Source organism: Schistocerca gregaria, chromosome 5, assembly GCF_023897955.1.
Source record: "Schistocerca gregaria isolate iqSchGreg1 chromosome 5, iqSchGreg1.2, whole genome shotgun sequence".
Lineage (NCBI taxonomy): Eukaryota > Metazoa > Arthropoda > Insecta > Orthoptera > Acrididae > Schistocerca > Schistocerca gregaria.
Genome location: NC_064924.1, coordinates 149,585,751 through 149,604,936, shown reverse-complemented (window position 1 = coordinate 149,604,936; position 19,186 = coordinate 149,585,751). Strand labels below are relative to the sequence as shown.

General features: G+C 43.2%; 1 protein-coding gene across 1 annotated transcript in view; it reads left to right on the top strand.

The window, feature by feature from the left end:
- The first annotated feature begins 13,308 nt into the window (after nucleotides 1-13,308).
- Nucleotides 13,309-19,186, top strand: part of LOC126272360 (monocarboxylate transporter 1-like) — a 212,555-nt gene continuing 206,677 nt past the window's right edge. Inside the window, exon 1 of the mRNA XM_049975171.1 lies at nucleotides 13,309-13,480. The gene's annotated coding sequence lies outside the window, so the exon portion shown is untranslated. The remainder of the gene's footprint in view (nucleotides 13,481-19,186) is intronic.

Below are 19,186 nucleotides of genomic sequence, written 5' to 3'. Positions count from 1 at the left end.
TCGGTGCCAGAGTCTTCTTCTATCTCTTCTTCAAAAAAATGGTTCTAATGGCTCTGAGCACTATGAGACTTAACTTCTGAGGTCATCAGTCCCCTAGAACTTTGAAGTACTTAAATCTAACTAACCTAAGGACATCACACACATCCATGCCCGAGGCAGGATTCGAACCTGCCACCGTAGCAGAAGCGCGGTTCCAGACTGAAGCACCTACAACCGCTCGTCCACAACGGCCGGCTATCTCGTCTTCAATTGCACTTGTAATTTCTAGCCTTTGAGGGGAATCTGTAACTCTCTATTCTTTCTAGGTGTCCGTTCCATTTTCTCCTACAATCTAGAATTTTATTATTCACACAAAAATTTTTTAGTTCTTTCCTAATGTCTTGGTTCCTTAGGCTGTCTTCTATTGTGCGATATTTAACTCGCCTCAGGAATTTCATATGTTGAACGTGAATACGGTTTCCTCGTTTTTTGTTTATCACCCATGTCTCCCTTCCAAAGAGCAGAGTGGGGACTGCAACTGTTTTGTAGAATTTAATTGGAGTATCTTGCCGAGTTTTGTTTTTAAGGTATCTGTTAATTGTTCCACATACTCAGTTGAATATATTAAGCTTAATTTCTATATCTTTGCTGTAACCATGTGTCACCTCACATCAAAAATTACTGAAGTGGTTTACTTGCTCTAAAACCTTCTGACCTACCAATATTTTGGTTCTAAAGCCTTCTTTCCCCACTAAGGTCATTGTCTTTGCTTTTTTATTGAGATTTCCATGTCAAGTTTTCCACTTATTTGTTTCAATAAGTAAATTCCATACTGGAGGTCCCCTTTTTTATCTGCTAGGTTTACTGCATCCTCAACATTTAGTAAGTTATTTAATAGAGTCCTCCTGTCTAGGTATATTGTTTTTGAAAATTTTGTTTTCTATACATGGATCATTCTATGTACGTTAATGTTAAACAAAGATAGATACAGCAGCCTTGTCATATTCTTTTGTTGGTTGGTATCTCGTCATTTTTCCCGTTTAAATCTAGAGCGATAGTCGTTTTGTGATACAAACTTTTACTCGTGTTTGTTAGATGTTTCAGATTTACGCGATTTGTCATTATGTTCCGAAGTTTCTGTCTAATGAGACCATCAAAAGCTTTTACAAAATCGATAAAAGCAATGATTTTTATTAAGTTGTCTGCGTTTTTGTATTATCTGCAGTAAGATAAAACCTGTATCTATTGTAGAGCATCCTTTCCTGAAACCCATTTGTCCCTCACGCAGTACTACACCTACTTCCGTTCTTTTTTTAAGTCTTGTGTTTAAATCTTAGCATATATCTCGTATGCTGAGTCCAGTAAACTTATTTCTCTGTTGTTACTGCACAGGTTTTAATCTCCTTTTTCATTCCTCCAAATTATAACAATTCATCGTTAATGCCATCTCTTCCCGTTGCTTTCGTGTTCTTACATGATGTTAAGACAGATGTTATTCCCTCAGACTGTATTCCATCTAATCCCTACTTTTTGTATTTGTTCAATTTCAGTTTTTTGTGCTGTATCGTCATGCCCTAATCGTCTGTAATAATTTCTTCATTGTTCAGTACACGACTTCCTGTATTGAGAATTCAGAATGTTATGAGCCCCTCGTGTGATGTAATGGGTACTTTTAAACTTTTTGCTACGGTTTCAGAGAAGACCTGTTTACATTTCTGGAGGTGTGCCTAACCCTCCCATGGTTAGTAAGCGTGCCCACAAAGCTTCGATGGCAACTGGAGGACAACATTATGTCGAACCGCCTCTCTAGGCGAGGTCGCTAACACATGCCTGTGATGTCTTTCGAATTCTATGGGAGAAAAACTTTTCATAGTCAGTATTTGACCTCTCCCTTCTCCCATGATCATACAACACAAACATAGTACCACACTTTATCAACATCAATTACACTCATCTAAAATCAACAGGTGCATCTAAGATACCTCTCTCTAACATCGCGACGTAATGAGCCACAAAACGCGGCTTTAGTAAACCCTTTCCCTTCCCCTCGAGATCACACAGTCAACACCTCTTTCTCTTTGTTTTGAAGATGCTTGTATGTTCCAGGCCAGACGTGGCCAGATGGCCTTCTGCTGGAATGTAACATGTAAAGTTCCTTGCAGGAAGAATACTACGTCTTCTTCTGTAGCGTATCTGATTTAGTGATTGTCGTTTGGATAAGAGATCGTATTCAGTACAGCCACAATCCTCACTTGCCGTTTGTTTACTCTGCTATTCAAGAATGTAAACTGTCAGACTGCAGTAAACATGGTTGCATCGGAAAACACCATAGTTTGAAAACAGGCCAGCGATTGCATTCTTGTGCTCACTGCAACTTCAAGCTGTTAGCGTTTTCTGCAGTTATAGTAGTTTTATTTTTCTGTCGCTCGTGTTTACAACATTATTTCTTCATGTCATGGTATTATCATTTAATAACGAAAAACACAATTCATTTGTACAGGCATTTCCATATTTACTCGTTTAAGTTGGCAAGGAGGGACAGGTAGTCGACCGTAGCGTTATAGCACAAATTATCTCGGTATTTGCCTGATATAACCACGCAAAACCTAAATCAGAATGAAAGAATGTGAATGGAAAGCTGCACCCTGCCGAACACAAGGCCGGTCCATTTAAAACAATGCTACCTCATTCGGCCTCCCCCCATGAACCATGGACCTTGCCGTTGGTGGGGAGGCTTGCGTGCCTCAGCGATACAGATGGCCGTACCGTAGGTGCAACCACAACGAAGGGGTATCTGTTGAGAGGCCAGACAAACGTGTGGTTCCTGAAGAGGGGCAGCAGCCTTTTCAGTAGTTGCAGGGGCAACAGTCTGGATGATTGACTGATCTGGCCTTGCAACATTAACCAAAACGGCCTTGCTGTGCTGGTACTGCGAACGGCTGAAAGCAAGGGGAAACTACAGCCGTAATTTTTCCCGAGGACATGCAGCTTTACTGTATGATTAAATGATGATGGCATCCTCTTGGGTAAAATATTCCGGAGGTAAAATAGTCCCCCATTCGGATCTCCGGGCGGGGACTACTCAGGAGGATGTCGTTATCAGGAAAAAGAAAACTGGCATTCTACGGATCGGAGCGTGGAATGTCAGATCCCTTAATCGGGCAGGTAGGTTAGAAAATTTAAAAAGGGAAATGGATAGGTTAAAGTTAGATATAGTGGGAATTAGTGAGGTTCGGTGGCAGGAGGAACAAGACTTCTGGTCAGGTGACTACAGGGTTATAAACACACAATCAAATAGGGGTAATGCAGGAGTAGGTTTAATAATGAATAGGAAAATAGGAATGCGGGTAAGCTACTACAAACAGCATAGTGAACGCATTATTGTGGCCAAGATAGATACGAAGCCCACACCTACTACAGTAGTACAAGTTTATATGCCAACTAGCTCTGCAGATGATGAAGAAATTGAAGAAATGTACGATGATATAAAAGAAATTATTCAGATAGTGAAGGGAGACGAAAATTTAATAGTAATGGGTGACTGGAATTCGAGTGTAGGAAAAGGGAGAGAAGGAAACATAGTAGGTGAATATGGATTGGGGGTAAGAAATGAAAGAGGAAGCCGTCTCGTAGAATTTTGCACAGAGCACAACTTAATCATAGATAACACTTGGTTTAAGAATCATGGAAGAAGATTGTATACATGGAAGAATTCTGGAGATACTAAAAGGTATCAGATAGATTATATAATGGTAAGACAGAGATTTAGGAACCAGGTTTTAAGTTGTAAGACATTTCCAGGGGCAGATGTGGACTCTGACCACAATCTATTGGTTATGAGCTGTAGATTAAAACTGAAGAAACTGCAAAAATGTGAGAAATTAAGGAGATGGAACCTGGATAAACTGAAAGAACCAGAGGTTGTACAGAGTTTCAGAGAGAGCATAAGGGAACAATTGACAGGAATAGGGGAAAGAAATACAGTAGAAGAAGAATGGGTAGCTCTGAGGGATGCAGTAGTGAAGGCAGCAGAGGATAAAGTAGGTACAAAGACGAGGGCTGCTAGAAATCCTTGGGTAACAGAAGAAATATTGAATTTAATTGATGAAAGGAGAAAATATAAAAATGCAGTAAATGGAGCAGGCAAAAAGAAATACAAACGTCTCAAAAATGAGATCGACAGGAAGTGCAAAATGGCTAAACAGGGATGGCTAGAGGACAAATGTAAGGATGTAGAAGCTTATCTCACTAGGGGTAAGATAGATACTGCCTACAGGAAAATTAAAGAGACCTTTGGAGACAAGAGAACCACGTGTTTGAATATCAAGAGCTCAGATGGCAACCCAGTTCTAAGCAAAGAAGGGAGGCAGAAAGGTGGAATGAGTATATAGAAGGCTTATACAAGGGCGATGTACTTGAGGACAATGTTATGGAAATAGAAGAGGATGTAGATGAAGACGAAATGGGAGATACGATACTGCGTGAAGAGTTTGACAGAGCACTGAAAGACCTGAGTCGAAACAAGGCCCCCGGAGTAGACAACATTCCATTAGAACTACTGACGGCCTTGGGAGAGCCAGTCATGACAAAACTCTACCAGCTGGTCAGCAAGACGTATGAGACAGGCGAAATACCCTCAGACTTCATGAAGAATATAATAATTCCAATCCCAAAGAAAGCAGGTGCTGACAGATGTGAAAATTACCGAACTATCAGTTTAATAAGCCACGGCTGCAAAATACTAACACGAATTCTTTACAGACGAATGGAAAAACTGGTAGATGCAGACCTCGGGGAGGATCAGTTTGGATTCCGTCGAAATGTTGGAACACGTGAGGCAATACTGACCTTACGACTTATCTTAGAAGAAAGATTAAGAAAAGGCAAACCTACGTTTCTAGCATTTGTAGACTTAGAGAAAGCTTTTGACAATGTTGACTGGAATACTCTCTTTCAAATTCTAAAGGTGGCAGGGGTAAAATACAGGGAGCGAAAGGCTATTTATAATTTGTACAGAAACCAGATGGCAGTAATAAGAGTCGAGGGGCATGAAAGAGAAGCAGTGGTTGGGAAAGGAGTGAGACAGGGTTGTAGCCTCTCCCCGATGTTATTCAATCTGTATATTGAGCAAGCAGTAAAGGAAACAAAAGAAAAATTTGGAGTAGGTATTAAAATTCATGGAGACGAAGTAAAAACTTTGAGGTTCGCCGATGACATTGTAATTCTGTCAGAGACGGCAAAGGACTTGGAAGAGCAGTTGAACGGAATGGACAGTGTCTTGAAAGGAGGATATAAGATGAACATTAACAAAAGCAAAACGAGGATAATGGAATGTAGTCAAATTAAATCGGGTGATGCTGAGGGAATTAGATTAGGAAATGAGACACTTAAAGTAGTAAAGGAGTTTTGCTATTTAGGAAGTAAAATAACTGATGATGGTAGAAGTAGAGAGGATATAAAATGTAGACTGGCAATGGCAAGGAAAGCGTTTCTGAAGAAGAGAAATTTGTTAACATCGAATATAGATTTATGTATCAGGAAGTCGTTTCTGAAAGTATTTGTTTGGAGTGTAGCCATGTATGGAAGTGAAACATGGACGATAACTAGTTTGGACAAGAAGAGAATAGAAGCTTTCGAAATGTGGTGCTACAGAAGAATACTGAAGATAAGGTGGATAGATCACGTAACTAATGAGGAGGTATTGAATAGGATTGGGGAGAAGAGAAGTTTGTGGCACAACTTGACTAGAAGAAGGGATCGGTTGGTAGGACATGTTTTGAGGCATCAAGGGATCACAAATTTAGCATTGGAGGGCAGCGTGGAGGGTAAAAATCGTAGAGGGAGACCGAGAGATGAGTACACTAAGCAGATTCAGAAGGATGTAGGTTGCAGTAGGTACTGGGAGATGAAGCAGCTTGCACAGGATAGAGTAGCATGGAGAGCTGCATCAAACCAGTCTCAGGACTGAAGACAACAACAACAACAACCTCATTCGGTTCATCATTAATTTACACATTCTTACAAAGAAGTTATTTAATAATGCAAGAACCTAATTAGTACTACACTGTTCATTCATTTTTATCACTGCACTTGCTACACACAACACATTTATTGCTAACTGTAAAAAGCTGGAGTTCGTTTCTCAACACAAATTACTTCACACACTACACACCTTTAACAAACACTATCTAGTAGCATCAGAACTATCATGATAATATTTGGTTTCTGTTTTGTATACTAGAGCTGTCCTGAAAATACATGTCAGCATCTCTTGATAATGAGTTTGATGTTGAGCTCGGAAACAAGATTTGTTACTTCCATTTTCCATTGGAGACGTTTGGAGTAAGAGTTTCAACAAAAGAACAATTATTGTACAGAAGTGTATTGTGAAACAACAAAATTTGTTTTATCATTATTACTTGTGTTACTTTTTCTGCCAAATCTCTAGTCTGTTGTATTTAATCATTAAATACAATATTACACGGAATATATTTGTAGAGAGGTACTTTTTAACTGCCTTTTTATATACACTCAGTACAGTAATCTTTAGGAAAGTTATTGCACAGTTCTATTCCTTGGTAAAAAAAATTCTGATTTGAGCTTCGTGTTTATTCTCTCTTGATAAATGGAACTTTAGTATAGGTCATGTTCCATGGTCGTAGACAAAGTGGTCGTGCTGTAATTATCAAATTATTTTTTGTTTGAGTAACAGACTGGTAAATACACTCCTGGAAATGGAAAAAATAACACATTGACACCGGTGTGTCAGACCCACCATACTTACTCCGGACACTGCGAAAGGGCTGTACAAGCAATGATCACACGCACGGCACAGCGGACACACCAGGAACCGCGGTGTTGGCCGTCGAATGGCGCTAGCTGCGCAGCATTTGTGCACCGCCGCCGTCAGTGTCAGCCAGTTTGCCATGGCATACGGAGCTCCATCGCAGTCTTTAACACTGGTAGCATGCCGCGACAGCGTGGACGTGAACCGTATGTGCAGTTGACGGACTTTGAGCGAGGGCGTATAGTGGGCATGCGGGAGGCCGGGTGGACGTACCGCCGAATTGCTCAACACGTGGGGCGTGAGGTCTCCACAGTACATCGATGTTGTCGCCAGTGGTCGGCGGAAGGTGCACGTGCCCGTCGACCTGGAACCGGACCGCAGCGACGCACGGATGCACGCCAAGACCGTAGGATCCTATGCAGTGCCGTAGGGGACCGCACCGCCACTTCCCAGCAAATTAGGGACACTGTTGCTCCTGGGGTATCGGCGAGGACCATTCGCAACCGTCTCCATGAAGCTGGGCTACGGTCCCGCACACCGTTAGGCCGTCTTCCGCTCACGCCCCAACATCGTTCAGCCCGCCTCCAGTGGTGTCGCGACAGGCGTGAATGGAGGGACGTGTCGTCTTCAGCGATGAGAGTCGCTTCTGCCTTGGTGCCAATGATGGTCGTATGCGTGTTTGGCGCCGTGCAGGTGACCGCCACAATCAGGACTGCATACGACCGAGGCACACAGGGCCAACACCCGGCATCATGGTGTGGGGAGCGATCTCCTACACTGGCCGTACACCTCTGGTGATCGTCGAGGGGACACTGAATAGTGCACGGTACATCCAAACCGTCGTCGAACCCATCGTTCTACCATTCCTAGACCGGCTAGGGAACTTGCTGTTCCAACAGGACAATGAACGTCCGCATGTATCCCGTGCCACCCAACGTGCTCTAGAAGGTGTAAGTCAACTACCCTGGCCAGCAAGATCTCCGGATCTGTCCCCCATTGAGCATGTTTGGGACTGAATGAAGCGTCTTCTCACGCGGTCTGCACGTCCAGCACGAACGCTGGTCCAACTGAGGCGCCAGGTGGAAATGGCATGGCAAGCCGTTCCACAGGACTACATCCAGCATCTCTACGATGGTCTCCATGGGAGAATAGCAGCCTGCATTGCTGCGAAAGGTGGATATACACTGTACTAGTGCCGACATTGTGCATGCTCTGTTGCCTGTGTCTATGTGCCTGTGGTTCTGCCAGTGTGATCATGTGATGTATCTGACCCCAGGAATGTGTCAATAAAGTTTCCCCTTCCTCGGACAATGAATTCACGGTGTTCGTATTTCAATTTCCAGGAGTGTATATTCACATGGCGTAATTTAAGCCCGAACATTTCATACAGAAGTCGGCAATGAACTCGACTGCTACATTCGGTTATTACTCTTACAGTTCGTGTTGGAAAACTGTTTATATTTTGTTCATTTGTTTCCCAGAAAAGAATTTCGTGACCCAAAATAGAGTTTATTTCTGGCGACTCTTGTAGTTGTCATAAATGGATTCTAGACGCTGAAATCTCTAGCGACTGGTCTCTTGTAGATGACTGAAGTCTTCCAGCTTTTTGGCGTATTCGAAGATCTGCTTGGTGCTCCTCATCCACTTTCTCGCATTTATCTCTAAGACGCCACTTGCTTGGGCAATACGATCGCGTGACCGTGTTCCTACTGCACCTTCTAGGTGCCTCACTTAAGAATTTCCTTACGTTTCTCGTCGTTGTACACTTGTCGACAATGGCATACAAGTAATACTTGACGAAAAGTTGCACTGCGATGCCGTAAGCAGTCAGCATGTGATGCTCGCTTTACTCGGTAAGTCCGAGCAGGAAGAAGGGAGCCGGCTGCTATGGCCGAGCGGTTATATGCGCTTCAGTCCGAAACCGCGCTGCTGCTACGGTCACAGGTTCGAATCCTGCCTCGGGCATCGATGTGTGTGTTGTACTTCGGTTAATTAGGTTTAAGTAGTTCTAACACTAGGGGACTGATGACCTCAGACGTTAAGTACCATAGTGCCCACTTGAACCATTTTTGAAGAAGGGATGTCGACCACCAGTCGGCGCCGAAATATGCTTCTGACCGCGACTGTACAAGACAGTGACTACTCTAGATGTGGCCATATTCCGTGTTACAGAACTCTAATATGGTGCGCGCACAAATCCTACTCTTAACATTTTCAGACGTACATGCCCTGTAAGAAATGACACGGTACGACGAAACCATTTCTTGGAAGCCGAACCATCTGCCCCGTTTGAGCTGACTCACATGCTGATTATCGGTCTTTGTCGCTGACTAAGTGTACTGCAGCTGTTTTCGCGTCTCCGCTTCATTTGACAACTCGTCACTTTCTGAGCATGGAGTTACACTGCCCTTTCCTTCAGACTTAATTACTTACAGGGTACTCGGTTCTGCAGATGCTCTGGTTTAGAATCGTCTAACACGTACATGACATCTGGCAGTTATCACAGACGTTACTGCCATCATCACATCATCATCATCTTCATCATCAGTATTTTATCATCTAATGCTAAATATGACCACTTCCTAACGTTTCCATACATTAGATCTCAAGTCTTTTAGGTCAATGCTCAGACATATTTCTTGTTGGCTTCGCCGTTTTCGACGCTTTTGTCATTTTCAACAGCTTTCGACACTTTTGTCATTTTCAACATCACATGTTACACTGTGGTGACAAAAACTCGTGGGACAGCGATAAGACACAAACAGCTGGCGGTAGTTTCGTATACACGAGGTATAAAAGGGCAGGGCATTGGCGGAGCTGTCATTTGTTCTCAAGAAATTCATGTGAAAACGTTTATGACATGATTATGGCGGCACGTCGAGAATTAACAGACTTTGATTGCGGACTGGAAGTTGGAACTAGACGCATGGGACATTCAGTCTCGGAAATCGTTAGCTTAGCGTAGCACAGCACTCTGTCTTCAGACCGCAAATGGCCTATCGGGACCATCCGACCGCCGTGTCATCCTCAGATGAGGATGCGGATAGGGTGGTCGTGTGGTCAGCACACCGCTCTCCTGGTGGTTTGCTTTGACCGGAGCCGCTACTTTTCGGTCGAGTAGCTCCTCAGTTGGCATCACGAAGCTGAGCGCACCCCGAAAAACGGCAACAGCGCAGGGCAGCCCAAATTGTCAACTATCCACAACCAATAGCGCTTAACTTCGGTGATATGACGGGAACCGGTGTATCCTCTGCGGCAAGGCCGTTGCTCTGAAATCGTTAGGGAATCCAATATTCCTAGATCAACAGTGTCAAGAGTGTGCCGAGAATACCAAATTTCTGGCATTACCTCTCACCTCACACAACGCAGTGGCCACCGGTCTCCACTTAACGACGAGAGCAGGGGCGTTTGCGTACCAAGTTGTCAGCGGTAACAGGCAAGCAGCACTGCTTGAAATAATAGTATAAATTAATGTGCGACGTACAACGAACATATCCGCTAGGACAGTGCTGCGAAATTTGGTGTTAATGGTTTACGGCAGCACACGACTGACGCGAGTGCCTTTACTAACAGTACGATATCGCCTGCACACGAGTGACCATATCGGTTGGATCCTGGATGACTGAGTCTCAGTTTCAGTTGGTTCGAGCTCACGGTGGGATTCGAGTTTGACGCAGACCCCACGAAGCCATGGACCCTAGTTGTCAAGAAGACACTGTGCAAGCCTGTAGTGGCTCCATAACGTTGTGGACTGTGTTTACGTGGTATGGACTGGGTACTCTGGTCCAGCTGAACCGATAATTGATTGGAAATGGTTTTGCCTGGAATTTTTGTTCCCAAACAAATTTGAAAGTTTTGTCGAAGACAGTGTGCTATGTCAGTGGGCCATAGCTGTGCACGATTAGTTTGAAGAACATTCTGGACTGTTCGAGCGAATGAGTTGGCGACCCTGATCACTTGACACGACTCCCATCGAATGTATGTGGGACATCATCGAGAGGGCAGTTCGTGTACGAGATGCTGAACTCGTTACACTTTCGCAATTATGAATGGCTGTGGAGGTAGCAAGGCTCAATATTTCTGCAGGAGAGTTCGAACAACTTGTTGACTCCAGGCCACGTCGAGTTGCTACACTACGCCGGACAATAAGAGGTCCGACACGTTATTAGGAGGTATCGTATGACTTTTGTCACCTCAGTGCTTTTCTTAGCCGATGGCTGCGCCAGAGCGTAGTAGCAGGGAGCATATCCTCAAGGCTCCTGCAAGAGAACTACGCTACGATCTTCAGCTTTTCGCATTCTCGTTTGTCCTGCGTTTCTTTATTTCGTCAATCCACCTTTCTCTAGGCTTTTATTATTACGAAGGGACAGACATGGAATCTCCTCTGTTGTTTCCTGTTTTCGTTTTACGAGGGTCCCTCCAAAAGAAATGAACACTACTTTTTTTTTAATCCATCTCTTATTCTAAATGCTTTAAAGTTTTACAGTGTGTAGATACAGCCTTTAGGAACAATATTTTCATTTCTCCACATAATTTCCATCCCTCTCAACTGCCTTACGCCATCTTGGAACGAGCGCCTGTATACCCGTACGGTAAAATTCTGGACCAACCTGTTGGAGCCTCTGTTTGGCAGGGAGTCATCATCTTCAAACCCTGTTGCACGAAGAGAGTCTTTCAGTTTCCCAAAGAGATGATAGTCACATGGAGCCTGGTCAGGACTGTAAGGCGGGTGTTTCAATGTCGTCCATCCGAGTTTTGTGATCGCTTCCATGGTTTTTTGACTGACATGTGGCTGTGCATTGTCATGCAACAGCAAAACATCCTGCTTTTGCCGATGTGGTCGAACACGACTCAGTCGGACTTGAAGTTTCTTCAGTGTCATCACATATGCATCAGAATTTATGGTGGTTCCACTATGCATGATGTCCACAAGCAAGAGTCCATCGGAATCGAAAAACACTGTAGCCATAAGTTTTACAGCAGAAGGTGTGGTTTTGAATTCTTTTTTCTCGGGTGAATTTGCATGATGCCACTCCACTGATTGCCTCTTCGCCTCTTGTGAAAAATGATGGAGCCATGTTTCATCACCTGTGACAATTCTTCCAAGAAATACATCTCTACCATTCTCGTACTGTTCCAAAAGTTCGCTGCATACCGTTTTTCTTGTTTCTTTGTGAGCCACTGTCAACATCCTGGGGACCCACCTGGCCCAAACCTTTTTTAACGCCAACACTTTCAGTATTTCCTTCCCCTATCCCACCGTAGCTTGACAATTCGTTCATTGTGATGCTTCTGTTTACAGTCACCAATTCGTTAACTCTCTGCACATTGTCTGGAGTGTGAGCAGTATGAGGCCTGCCGCTGCGAGGACAATCCTCAATATTGCCGTGGCCGCTTTCATCACGTAACCTACTTGCCCACCGACTAACTGTACTGCGATCGACGGCAGCATCTCCGTACACCTTTTTCAACCTCTTGTTGATGTTCCCCGCCGTGTCGTTTTCACAGCACAGGAATTCTATGACAGCACGTTGGATTGGATTGTTTGGGGGAGGAGACCAGACAACGAGGTCTCATCGGATTAGGGAAGGACGGGGAAGGAAGTCGGGCGTGCCCTTTCAAAGGAACCATCCCGGCATTTGCCTGGAGCGATTTAGGGAAATCATGGAAGACCTAAATCAGGATGGCCGGACGCAGGATTTAACCGTCGTCCTCCCGAATGCGACAGCACGTTGCTTCTGACGAACGTCAACTGTAGCAGCCATCTTGAAGAAATGCTGTGACGGCACCACTCACGGGAACATGTTGAACTAAGTTTGAAAACAAGCGGGAAGGATGTATCTACACACTGTAAAACTTTCACACCTTCAGAATGAAAACTGTATTTTTAGAAAAATAGTGCGCATTTCTTTTGGAGTGACCTCGTACTATGTGCCCAGGGAATCTCAATATTACTTTCATATGTCCTCATCGCCTTCTCCATACAAGTTTTCTCTCTCATCAACCTGTTTCAATGTCTCATCTTGCTCGTTGACAATCCTCCATTTTTGAATTATTTTTGCGTTAGCTTCCATGTATCACTTCTGTAAGATATTGCTGGCGTTATATAGTGTTGCAGACCGTCAATATCGAGCAAATTATGGAGACCTACCGATGTCCACTGATGTCACGTCATCAGTTTGGATATCATCGGTTTGTAATCCTGATTTTAGTGCACTGTTGCAGTACACGCCAGCAGGAATTTAAAAACCTTCACATCCTGTCGCGGAAGTGGTCTGTGAAAAACACTATTCGCTTCCGCCACGTACGCTGTCAACAGTGACGGGAAAACAGGAAGGCATTCCACGCCTCCACAGCTGAGGGACAACGTGGCGCTCAGCTGTTTTGGCAGACGGCCGTGCAGCGACGTAGATTGAGGCAGGGACGCCTTCCAAGTGCCTGGAAGCCGGTGTACTCGGCGATGACGCAAGCCGCGGAAAGCCTTGCGCGCTATCGGCACCGGCAGGGTCTGCAGCTGGCGTGACGCAGGCGATCACCGTGCGCTGTGGTGGGGGGTTCTGGCACAGGCCGCGGCGGCTTGCATACTGGTAACGCGCGCGCCGCCGCCGCCAGCCAGTTACCGACTGGACGCCGTCCGCGAGCGGAGCCGAGCGCAGCCGAACGCGAGTGGAACCCGACTCCGCAGGTCGACGCACGCACAGTAGCGAGCAACAGGTGGGTGAGCCGGCCTTTGTGCGGGTCAGCGCAGCTGCGCCCGTAATCCACGCTCTAAGCCGCCGCGACGGGACTCCCGGCACCCTGCGGCCGCCGTTGGGATCAACGGGCTCCGCGCGTGGATCAGAGTGATTAAGTGCGCCAGCGCCATCTGTGTTACAACAAAGTATACTTTGATCTCTTAGGATTTCTTGGCGAAATATTTCGGTCTGCTGCCCACTTGCTATTTCCTCTCCACGATATTCGGCAACCAACCAGACTTTGAGCGCGACAGGTTGTGCGCGGTTCAGGCGATTGTTTTACGAAGCCATCAAGAAATAAAACTGCCTTAAGTCACTCTGAAGAGAACCACTCCAAAGTTTTAATAGGGGTTTCAGTTTCAAAATGCTGCGACGTAATCGTCAATCGACAATGGCTGTGCAAGCCTTCCTGTTTACAACGGTCTCACATAGGGTGACCATATTTTCTCCGGACAAAAGTGGGACTTTCATAGATTCTCTTGGCCAAAAAGTGGGACAATTTTTATTTCTCGTTAAATATCCCTTTTAATGCTAACATTTCTTCTTCCTCTGCAAATATAGCCTTCACTGATATTTGTGTGTGTGTGTGTGTGTGTGTGTGTGTGTACAAAACCAAACAAAGAACGGAAAGACTGGAAAGAAGTACATTTCAAGATTTCAGAAATTTACTTATTAAGAAATGTAACATTTATAACACAGAATGTAGAAAGACATACAGTAACAATCACTACAAAAATAGTTATTGGTGAACACAAGGAATTTACGGTTTTGTGGATTCCACACTGCCATCATATTTCTTCGAAGATGAAATTTCATTCAACACTCAGGTCTGCCTAATAGGTATGAATAGAAGTCAGTGCATCTGTATTTACTGAAGTTTAAGCAGGTCAGTAAAATACACTTCACGCTCCTCGCCGTAAATCTATTCCTCTCATATGTCCACTGTGACAATAGTAAGCTGAAAACTCATTCAACATTTGCATTGTGGGCACGGAGTGAAAAGAAGTACTGCGCTACATTAAGCGATTCTCTGAACTGTTCATTACACTGGCAACATCTGAAAAACCTACACCATTTTTCATGTGCCATCAACTGATTCCATTGTTCACTGTCTGTTTTACAAATGACTGTATATGAACCATTTCATCAAATTTACTAGAATGCCCTTTTCATTTAGCCACATTAAAGTATTTTCAACTACTGACCCTTCTGGTGGCTCTGTGAGCATCATCCATGAGAATACGGAAAACTCGCCTATTCCCTGTAATCATGGGAATAAATAGTCCACTGAATCATCTTACAACGTTGATACTGCTATGTAAAATTTCTTAAGAGATTGGTCATCACAATCATTCAGCAGTTTTTTTACACTTAGTGGTACAAAATGCTCATGTTTCCTTGAATTTAGACTTGTCAAAGCTTTATTTAAGACCGCTAATACTTCACATATGGAATTATTCTGTTTCTCAAGGCTCAGAATGGATTGCTGGAAAACACTCATTTGTGAATGTACAAAAAGTAAATAACATTCATTTATAGGATCACTGAAAAAACTCTTTAAGATCGCAGGGCACTTTGAGTTAGACTGTGACAAAAAGTAAGAGTTCAAAGGTTCATTCATTTTCAAGATCCTTTCTATGACTGGCAACAATGAAAGCCACCTTGTTTTGGAAAAGGAAACTAAATTTTTGTAAGTGACACCAACAAATTCAGAGAATTCAGTGAGTTCTGCAACACGAATAGAAAAAATATGAAAATGGTTGTACAGCTTCATGACAATGCAATCAATGTCAATAGGTAAAATATCACAAGCACTTTGCAGTGTGTTATGAACAACATGTGCTGGACAACCTATGCCAACAATGTTAGAGTTTTTTAATTTTTCTTTCAGATGTGTTAAAACATGATTACCCTCCTACTTCATTAACCCCTCAAAATTACAATTAGTATGCACCAAATGCAGCACACTTTGTAATGGTACTGAATGACTGTATAACATGAGAAAGATAACTGGAATTGTCTCTGACTTTTCGTTCTGCAATTTATCAAGATCAAGCAATTTCGTCTGCAGACCACCCTCACTTACAGAAAGATACTGAACGATCACAGGAAAAATTTTCTGATGCCCATGGTTACTAGCATCAGTAGATACTGAAAAGTATTTTGCACTGTTTACAGCAGCCATTACCTGTTTCTGGGAATGCGGAGCTATAACATTGTTGATAATTGCTTCACACTTTGTTCTTCCACAAGAAACATTTTCTGCAGTCATAGAATCAGGAAGTCTTTTTTTTTTTTTTTTTAGTTGAACACTGCAGTCATTAGAACGATAGCTTTGGTGGTGTTTAACAACATGGAATGACAAGCTTCCTTCTGCTGCAGCTACGTTTTTCTGTTTCTGTGTATTTGAAGTTACAAAATATCTCGCCATTTTTTGCGAGGTATCTGAAGATTCTTCCTGTGTTTCTCTGATTCCATATGATGCTTGAGATCTGCAGCACCACCAGGAGACACGGATACAGCACAGTTTCATACGTTACATTTTGCTGAACAGTCATTGTCTGTAGCAGTGAAGCAAGGAAATTTCCTCTGAAGCTCTTCCGAAAACTGATTTTCGTTTCGGCATCGCCACGACGTGCTAGCACTTAACGAAACTGATACCGAGTGCTGACAACAACGGCAAGCAAAGGCAAAGAAAATATGAGTACGCAACTATTATAGTGCTTAAGCTATACATTATCACTGGGTACCAACGTACGGAATGTCAGTTTCAATTGATAGTTTATAAAATAGACACTCAGAAAATATTTTAACCACTTTGTAAATGTCTGAAAATAATCCTTGAAAATCGGGACAAATTTCTAGATTTTTTAAAAAAAAGTCGGGACAAATTTTTGAATCTCAAAAAACGGGACAATCCCGATTAATCGGGACGTATGGTCACCCTAGTCTCACAGAAATTTAAGACAAAATATGAGGCTGCACCAGACCGTAAAAAAAGCGTTGCAAGTAAAGAAAATGGCAAAAGACAATACACATCAGCAAAAAAGTCTGAAGAGGATCGTATCTATGAGCATGGAGATAGGATCAACATTTTTCTAAAGTGATGGAAGCCAACTGAGCAACGGATTCCGCGCTTTGTTTAAGCTAAAGCTTATGTCCTTGTTAATTAAATCTCCATTGTATCGTTGGTTACATTGTCTAAGATGTTAGGCGCCTGTACCTCGAAGCTGGTATCTTCGTATTTCATTTCACGTTCATAGGAGAGACAGTATCCGATGACAGCTGATTTTTTTTCAACATTTCATGTAATCGACAGATTACGATATTGTTGTGCCTATGTTGTTTCGAATCACGATGCAATTTTTCTTTGCATGCATTCCCGAAAGAACATTGCATTGCAATTCGGAATAACACATGCACTACAATATCGTATGTATCCGCCGCCATCGGGCAAGCGACTTTAAAATGTCTCCTCTGTTTGGGAATATATATAAAGGTTGTATACCCCCTCCGGCGAAACATTGCACTTGACAGTTCGCTTTTTGTCTAGTTAGGTTGGCTATACTGTAATAGCGATGTTGCAACAGCAGCCTCTATATACACAGCAGACGATACAGTTTTCCGTCTCGTCTCGTAAATACAAGCGATTGAACAATTACAATGTATATAAAAACTCGTTTTTAGTTGTACTACAATGACAGGAAGTAAACAACAGTATAATAATGCATGTTAAAGCATAACAATGCGCACCCTTTCGATAACGGAGCAAAGAAATACAAAAAACAAGCATCTGACGACTGGTACTTTAAAATCAATAATGTAGGTAGTTTACAAAATAAATAATAACCGAGATTGCAGTAAATAACCAATATCAGAATTTTTTCACTCACCAATTTACAGCGATAATGGCGCAATTCCATCCAGCTCGCCATCGTCACTGTTGTCCGATTCATCGCTAAAACCGTCTTCATCGTCGTCATCGGCAAGACAAATCATTAATTGTTCATGGCCACTGATAATGCCTTCTATTGTCTGTGCTGCTCGTATAAGCTTCTCGACGTGCTCTACTTTTTTTCTCCATGAGGCTGCGTCCACAGTCACAAGAGCTTCACACAACAGCTTTTCCACCTCTGTTATTGTAAAGGACTTGTTTTTGTTCCTTACGTACATTTTTACGTCACTCCATACTAACTCAATAGGGTTGAAATGGCAGTGATATTGTGGCAGCCTTATTACAGTATGACCCTGCTCCTTGGCAATTTCGTCTACTACATATGTAGGTGTCGTAGGCTTATTTTCTTTAACAAGAGAATATAACAGAACCTTTGTCATACCCATATCCGCTGCAATATTTCGAGCCTGTAACCACTGCACCATAACTTCTTTCCGATCATTTGTAGTTGGGGCTTTGTTCTGTATCACCGAATGATATGGAGCATTGTCCATTACAATTGCTGTATGGACAGGAAATTGTTTTAACAACAAATCGTGTGTGTCCCATATCTTCATGGTAATCACCAGTCTTTTTTTATCTAAAAACTAAAAGTGCGTCAGGGATAAAACCACTGGAGGAGCCTGCATGGACCACAATTAATCTAGATCCTCTTCCCGTCGGCTGATGGTCGCTACTGCTGGGTGTGTTATCCGTCCAACATTTACTGACAGCTTCCCCGGCATTAACCCATGTTTCGTCTAGCCAAATTATGGAATGAATGTCTCTGCCCACAATTTTGTGCAAGAAAATGCTACGAGCGGTAACAATATGTGCCCTCTCTAATAGTACTTTGCGTCCGTCTAGCGTTTTGTAACGGAAACCCATATTTTTAGCACAATTTTTAGTGATGTTTTACCACCCCTGAAGAGTTCACTTTCTTTTAAAGAGATTAATAACTTAGCTACAGTCGGATACTCTTTTCTGCTGTAGTAAGCATAAACATGCCTACGAACTGCATCAGTCTGGAAAGAATCTAAATCTGTGATAGGACTACCCCGCTTTTTCTTCTTTCCTGTGGTTGATAAAAATGTATTATTTGATTCAGACAGCTCGGAATCATTACGGCTCACTTCAGTATCTTCCAAGTTTTGTAGTAATACTCCCTTACTTACTAACGTTCTTGCACTAATACCAAGAGTTTTCGACGTACGTTCCACCACTTTGTCGGCAGGAATTGATGGCTGTCCATGAATGCTTACGTAGTTTTTTTCCTGCTCGTAAAACTCACGAGTTCTGCGTAGCAACTCCAGTGCCTGGCTGTTTAGCGGCACCCCTCGACGTAAAGGATTGTCACTAGGTGAACGAAGTCTTTTCGGTGGCATTTTCCAAGAAAATAAACTCACGACGTAACAAAAGTCACAACGATATAGCACACACTACAACGAAAACACGCGGTAAACAACACACAACTCACTTGTATACACATTCACTAAACAAAGCCGGCAACGCGGGAACTTTGACGTCACAGCACGTGAGTAACAGCAGTGCTCACTGCGCTGTGATTGGCTGGCGCCCCACGCTGAACGCCTAGTGCCTGTCGTTCTTCACTTGTTACTCTGTTACACTGCCAACTTCATACGCAAACGTCAAGTGCAATGTTTCAGCGGTCCGGGTATAGACACATTGTTGACGACGTATGGAAGTTTGGGTCTGGCAGGAAATCGTGCATGCGGCATATCTTTTCATTGT